General features: G+C 26.6%; 1 long non-coding RNA gene across 1 annotated transcript; it reads left to right on the forward strand.

Moving 5' to 3' along the window:
* The first annotated feature begins 6,565 nt into the window (after positions 1–6,565).
* On the forward strand, positions 6,566–7,014 carry LOC110227188. Its single transcript, XR_002330971.1, has 2 exons — positions 6,566–6,719; positions 6,815–7,014. It is a non-coding gene; the product is annotated as an uncharacterized LOC110227188 (long non-coding RNA).
* Positions 7,015–7,870: the final 856 nt, after the last annotated feature.

The raw sequence follows: 7,870 nt of genomic DNA on the forward strand, positions 1-7,870 counted from the left end.
ACTCATCTACCAATATAAAATAAAATATTTTTAAGGTTAAATTAGTTGTTTTCGTTCTAGTAATTACCAAGTCATTATTTAATTTATTCGTTTAATTTTCATAGATAAAAAAATGAAGAATAACAAAACTGAAAAAAAGGGAAGAATAATAACAAAATAAATTTGGGTTTCTACTTTCTATATCAATTTAGTAGATGAAATTTTCAAATATAAATTTTGTAATTAATTAATAGTCGGCCATTTTCATAGATGAAAAATATACATTTTTTAGAGCAAACATTAATACTATTATGATCAAACATTAAAACCTTAGCAATTTGAATACTAAATCAAAACCTTCTTTGGTATTTATAAAATAATAATGTTCACAGATTATCATGAAGAATAATAATTAAAAATATTGGAGAAGAGTACAAGAGGAGAGAGAGAGAATAAAGGGTCGCTCTCTTCTGTCCTATCTAATCTATATAGTCAAAGCAAAAGCCAAAGTTAAATAAATAAATAAAACAATAAATAACAAGAAGAAAAAAACAAACACAAGACCTGTATAACTAAAATAAATAAATAAAAAGTTTTGAAATAAAAAAATTGAGTGCTTTGATTTTGGTACCCCGGAGACGACGGGATACATATGTTGAGAGAGAGAAAGAGACTGTCTCCTCTCTGACTCCTTTTTTATTTTCTCCCCCACTCTCTTCGCTTCTCACTTCACTCTATTCACATCTTTTCTTTATTATAATAATTTCTTATACGATTTTGGAATCAAACAAATTCAAGTTTCTGACCGTAGATTGTTCAACTATACCTAAAGAGATAAATATACATTAAATATCAGTACGTTCTTGAGTTTATGAATAGCTCGTATAGACATTTAGTTCGTAGAGATGTGACTATTATATCCACCGGTTACTTGTTTGACCGATTTGTGTTGTCTATTAATTAGAGCCAAATCAAAGTACTATGTCGCTTTAAAATACGTATTTTCAAATAAAATTTACGTAGATTGTTTAATGTTTATCTTCTTTGTACACGGCATTTTCACATTTTCGTTCATAATTTTACAAAATTCTATGGAGTTGACTCTATCTACTATTTTATCAATTTTAATAGAAAAAGAACATTTAAAATTATGAAAAATGTATAAAGTCTTATACTCACTCCGTTTCATAATATAAGTCGTTTTAGGTAAAAGCACGCCGATTAAGAAGATTTACTTTTTAAAAGTTCAACCAATCATAAAAGAGACTGCATAATAAAAATAATCATAAAATATTAAAGTAATATATAATTTGCATTGAAACTCGAAAACGACTTATATTGTGAAACAAATTTTTTTATCCAAAACACCTTATATTATGAAACGGAAGGAGTAATATTTAAATATTGGATACCTTTGGTTCGTCTAATAATCTTTTATTATTTTATCCCACTTTTAATTTGGAATGCATCCCAAAGGTAGAAAAAAAAAGGTATTGTCTTACAAAGTACCTTTATCTTCAAATGCATACATATATATACATGCCATGATACGCATAGCATAGCTACATATACGCATTCGTGTGTACAATACAAAGCTCTCCGTATGTATGTACATATAACCAAGTGTCAAATAAAGAATTCGATCAATTATTGTAACGTAACATGCATGTTTTTCGAATATACGTGAAGTTAAAATATATATTAGACCTAAGAAAATATTCAGCCAGAAAGTAGGTTTTGTTTGTTTCCCTGAGTAAACAAAAACAAGTGAACCCTAAAGAACCTAAATATTTGCTTCTAATTCCCTTTTCATTCTCCCAAATATTCCTTCTCATTTTAATATCTCTTATATATTTTTCTTTGAATTGTCTTCTAAGAAAACAATTAACTATTCTCTCCTCACATGACCATCAATACATACATCTCGACAAATCTTAAATGCTTGAAATAAAAAGAATAATAAATTGTAAGACTGTGTATATCTGCAAATTAAAATAAATGAGATTTCATGCGTTGATTATAGTACAGTAATATTTTTCTTATAAGATATAAATATAAATATTGGAGAGTAAAGCTTGTACAGTATGCTTGCAGTTTTTAGACGTTTTGCTGCATGTGAGTTAAACAAGGTATTAAGAATCTATTTAAAAAGCACTTTTAATTAAAAACAATATAACAACCCTAGCTATACTTGTATAAATTTTGAACGAGGTCCATTTCTAAATTTGAGTTAGGTTTGTAAAACTCCTAGGATACACTAAATTTCTTTTTATTTTTAGTTAATAGTACAAGCAATTGAGTTCAATAACTCCTATATTCCAAACCTAGCAATATTTAATTTCGTTTTCTGAACGAGTTATTTTTTGTCCCTCAACGAGCTACATTTATACTTCCGAAAATTGGTGTTTTTTCTAAACCCCTAGGCTCACCCAAAGGATTGTCATCAATTAACAGTAGTACAGTAGTAGTAGTATTAAACTATTAGCTGATCCATGAATTGCTATATTGGGAACTAAACCTTTTTCTGTTTAGTTAATTAAAGGAACATTGAAACTAGAGAGCAACGAAGCTTGATTTTTGGCTTAGTTATTGACGTTTGATCGGATTCTGTGCCCCATTAATTTCTCGAAGGACATAAGCTTTACTTTGGCTCTTATGTTTTATTCTTTCCGTTATCAAAATCACTCCAGAGTCCAGACTAAAATCCAAAATTTAGTAAATTTCGCAACGGATAAATATATAGTCCTAGTTATTAAAAGTTGAATGTTTTGTTTTACGGAAGCAATTGTTATGAATAATAGTTAAAATTATGATGTCACTATCGTTGCGCGCTAATTCCCTTCTCAAGAAAGTCAGGCTTAGTCTTTTGGAGTTTGTTTGTCCAGAAAAAAAAATCTTTTAAGAGTTTTGGTTTAGACAGACTATCATAATATTTGTTTAAACGATTTCAAAGTAAATGAATGAAAATACTTTTCAGGGTTAGGACGAATTTGAATATTACGGCTTTGATTGTCACTTAGCAATTATACGGTATTCTGTTTCGAAATGATATGGTTATCCAAAAACTAGGTAATTCTCGAAATTTTACGGTGACAAAATTCAAGGTTAAACAATTAGATCAAACATGTTAAATAAATTTTAAAAATGATATTAGTAGATATATATATATATATATATATATGTGTGTATGTGTGTGTGGGGGTGGGGGGTGGCGCGGGCGGTTGTATATTTGTTTGTGTTAGCCTTTTTTGTCCATGATGAAATATGTGCAAGTAATTTTTAAAATAATTTTTTTTATCATTATAGAGTAATCTTTTGATATACTTAAATTTTTTGTAATTAATTGTAATTAAATAAACTTAACATTTGATATAATTATTTTACTAAAATTTGTAATATCAATATATCATTACATGAATGATTTGATATGAAAATAATTAATATTTTGTAATTATATAAATTAATTTCAATAAAATAGATTTTAAGTGAAATATATCATAGTTTATGATTTAAGATTTTGGACGGAAACATTTGTTCGACTTCTTCTCTTTTTCACTTGTGTTCATCATATAAAAACTAATTTTTTATTGAAGACTAGTGTAATAAGCTTTATAAAGTTATAAACAAATTAAATAAAACCATTTAAAATTATGTCAAAAGAAACGTTCAAAGCACATATAAAACATATTAGTCACGTACGACTAAGAGCAAGAAAACAAAAAATAGAGCAGACCACTTGTCTAATAAGAAGTTAAATTGATATTCCTTGTACAAAAAGGCAGAGATATGCCAAATATTTGTATTATATATGGAACTAGGCCACAATGAATGGTCATACAGAAAATTGATGAAAATAGATTAGTTTAACTTTCTTTAGAAAAACATATACTTCCTTTGTTCCTGAAAGTTTGATGTTTTAGAGTTTACACATATATTAAGAAATAATCATGATTCAATCATTTGATAATTTTTTCTTTCTATTTATTTTTTATAATCTATGAACCAATAGTAATCTAAAACAGTTAATTATTTGTAATCACTACGTCTTGAAATCTACAATTTGTTTAAAATAATTAATAAAAAATAAAATAAAAAATTAGAAAATCAATCTTTGTGGAACAGACCTAAAACACTAAAACATCAAACTTTGAGGAACAGAGGGAGTATATTTTTAATAGCATGATCTCTATTATTTTCCTACCAGATTAATACCCACGTGTCTTCCATTGATTAGTTGCTAACTTTAGAGATATAATCAATGTAGGTCCATCATATATATATATATATATATATATATTGCATGTATGTCTTTATAAGTTTATATCTTTTTTCCCTATGCTTTTTGCTACGTGCATTTCGCATTAATTTAATGGTTTTGACTATTGTCAGTAGATTGGAATTTAACGAAAAATATATTAAGTTCCATTATTAGTATTCAGCTTTATAAACAAGTCTTGCAAATATTATAAAATGTGATTTTCGCCCCAAAAAAATATATTATAAAATGTGATTCAAAATTCGGATAGCATCCGAATTACCATTTTTTCTAATGGTTGCTTGAAACTTGAATTACTTTGAATACATATAGATAATCATATCATATCATTGCTAATACAGTAATATTAGTAGCATTGTGAAATTGTGTAACGGAGATTACTTTTATTTTGTTTTATGTGGAATGGAACGGTGAAATCACATTAAGATGGGAAAGAACGTCATTTAATTAGTTTTCATAGTTTGAGATCTTGATTTACAGAAATATCATTTGGTTTCTTCATCTTAATTTTTCTTTGTGTTAGATATCGAATTGTTACCTAGCTAGCTTTAGATCCTAGGTGGTAACACATAAAGACATGTTTAAATGCATGAAAGAATCTACATGAGCAATTTTTCCTTAGCAAATGAAAATTGATGTTATTGTGAACTACTGAACCTGTAGCTTATTTATTGTCTTGCATTCAAACTACGATTTGGAATTCATATATTTACGCACAGAGGTTAATACTTGGAAATTTGTTTTAGTGAAATTCTATGATTTGAATTCTAGAAAAGTTCTTGATGATTTATCTATTTTTACATACATGAATCACAACAAAGTTTCTAATGTCTAATACGCCTTTTAAAACGTTTCATCGTTGTTTATTTTATTATTCTCTTGTTTTCTAGTTTACTTGATTTATTGTGTTCATAGGGATTGAAAAAATTACAACTTTTAGTTTTGGCCTCTTATTTGGGTTTTACAAACCTCTCAATTTAGTAATCTTTTACAGAAATTATACGGGATACTCCACGATATCCTGAGTTTATCTTCTACTTTTCTAAAAGTTAGGATTTATTTAATCTCTATGAATCGTGAAGCTGATGCTATATCGCAAAATTATCCGTGCAATACATTGTACCGGTTTTGGTTTAAGTTTTTATTAATGGAAATGGCATTGTGTCAAAAAAAGAAGAAGAATCTAATCTCTATTATCATAAGCTTTTTGTTTGATAGTTGGTATTTATGGATTCTGTCTTATATTTTATATAATTTACTTTATCGTTTATTTACGATTAGTTAATTGAATTAAAACTCGATCTATCAAGGTTAAACAAAATATAGAATAAAAATAATGGAGAATAATTATATTGTATACAAGAATTCTCCTTTATTATTAAGAAAAAGCATAATTACTAAATCTGAAGAAATTGCAGAGTAGATGGATCTCTTAAACGTGTGATAATATTAATGCATGGACACGAACGTACGTCGGTGAGAGAGATCCAATATGACAAGTAATTAAACAATTAATGCTGTTTTGTTTTAACTTTTCTGATTTTATATAGTAGTAGTGTAGTACTAGTAATTATAAAAATTAAAATAAATTATCACTGCACGCATTAAATGGATCCAACAGAACGTGAGGTTCCATATTGTCTAAATTAATAATTTACACCTTTTTGGAATATATCGGAGAATGAAAGTCTCCGTTGATTCTACCAATCCGTTGACGTTCATATCTCTTTGTCACACATTCTATTTTTTTTAAATCATTATTTATTTATTTATTTTTCTTACGTTATAGACTTGTAGTATATATAAATCTGCATCTTGTCTTAAATCATACTGTCTTCTTTTCTTCTATTGTAATTTGAAACTTTCCTGAATCTATATATACATTTTTGGATGACTTTTAGCAAATAAATCCTGGAGTTGGAATGTATTTACAAACAATGCCATTGGAGTTAATTTTTAAGATTTGAAAAAATTAATTAAAGATATTATTCTAAAGATCTTTCCTCAAATCTCCTCCAACTAATTACTTTAAAAATCTCGATAATAACTATTCCATGATTTACTGTAATCTTCAAATATATTTGGTATGATTTCTCATAATTAAAGATCCATCATTAATTGCAATAATAAATAAAAACAATAATTTCCTTTTATTTTAAAAACTTTCTAACGACAAATGTATTGCAAAATAAATAATTTCCTAAAACAATTACAGAACCTAATAACTGTTGTAGACTTTTTAGGAAAATAATTACAGAAATATATAACTTAAAGATAACAATTACTCATCAAATCTTTTTTTTTTGTTAATATTGTATCATAACAAGACCTAAATCAATGGACTACTTATTCTCTATATATAAGTGAGGTTATTTAGTCATCAAATCAATGTGCATGGTTCCACTCTCGCCGTCCCTCAGCTCTGCAAATCATTTGCTTTATTTTCTACATGTCTTGGACTAAGGTTCTTCCTATTCTTCTTTGATTTGAATCACTTACATCTCTTTTTTTTTTTGATAAATCACTCACTTTATCTTTCTATGGCTTTATGTTTGATAGCATCACGTTGAATTGAGGAGCTTCCCAGTGTATTCGGAAACTGGTCATTCTACGTTACCTTAATCTACATGTTTTTGTGTTTGGACAAATGAGGAAATGATTCTGATTTTTATTGTTTTGGTATATTGGTTCATGTTTGAGTGTGAAAATATTTGCAGGGTTAACCATAATCCGTTGTAGCTTCTTAATATTGATTTGGAGATGCTCTTAGTATTGATTTGAAAATTTTCTTTGGTTTGTTTACTAAAAAATATTTAGTGGTTTACCATCAAATGAAAAAATCATGTGATAAAATAACCTTTATAGATTAATCTATATTTATCAATTTTTTGAGTAAATCATTTTCTAAATATATTTATTTTAATGTAGATTAGTTAAATTATGGTTACTATTCGTTATTTGACAAACTCATTTGGCTATATTACTTATTTTAAACCAAACTCATTTTGGCAATAAATAATGTTTATTTATAAATTAGATTAACCCCCAAAAAATTATTACCAAATATATAAAGATTATTTATGTCTAAAGAATAATATGTTGCTTTAGATTATTATTATTTATAAGGTTTCAAATATTATAAATATTTTAACCTTATAAGAAGTATAAATTAATAATATTTAAAGTATCTATAATATTTAATTCCATAAAAAGTTTATAATATTAATAATATTTGAACACTATAAAAATTATAAATATTTATACTATGGAACCACTTAAAAGCAAACTTTTAAATTGACTCGAATTATATGTTTTCTAAACAAATGTGTTATTAAAAAAAATGATGTTTAATTTCACGGGACGGGGTTATATGGTGGGACGGGTTTAGTTTGATAATAATACCGAAAGATATACCACGGGTTAAAATCCTAGAAATAATAATCAAAATTCAATATATAATCTTAAACACTAAACAAAACAAATAATATTAACAAAATAATTACAACTTAAAATTTAAAACTTTTTAGTTAAAAAGTCGACCCGCGGTGTACCGCGGGTTAAAATCTAGTTAAGTATTACAAAGATTTGTAAAATTTATCTTTAATATAGGTTTGT

The sequence above is a fragment of the Arabidopsis lyrata genome (genome assembly GCF_000004255.2).
Source record: "Arabidopsis lyrata subsp. lyrata unplaced genomic scaffold ARALYscaffold_6, whole genome shotgun sequence".
Classification (NCBI taxonomy): Eukaryota; Viridiplantae; Streptophyta; class Magnoliopsida; order Brassicales; family Brassicaceae; genus Arabidopsis; species Arabidopsis lyrata.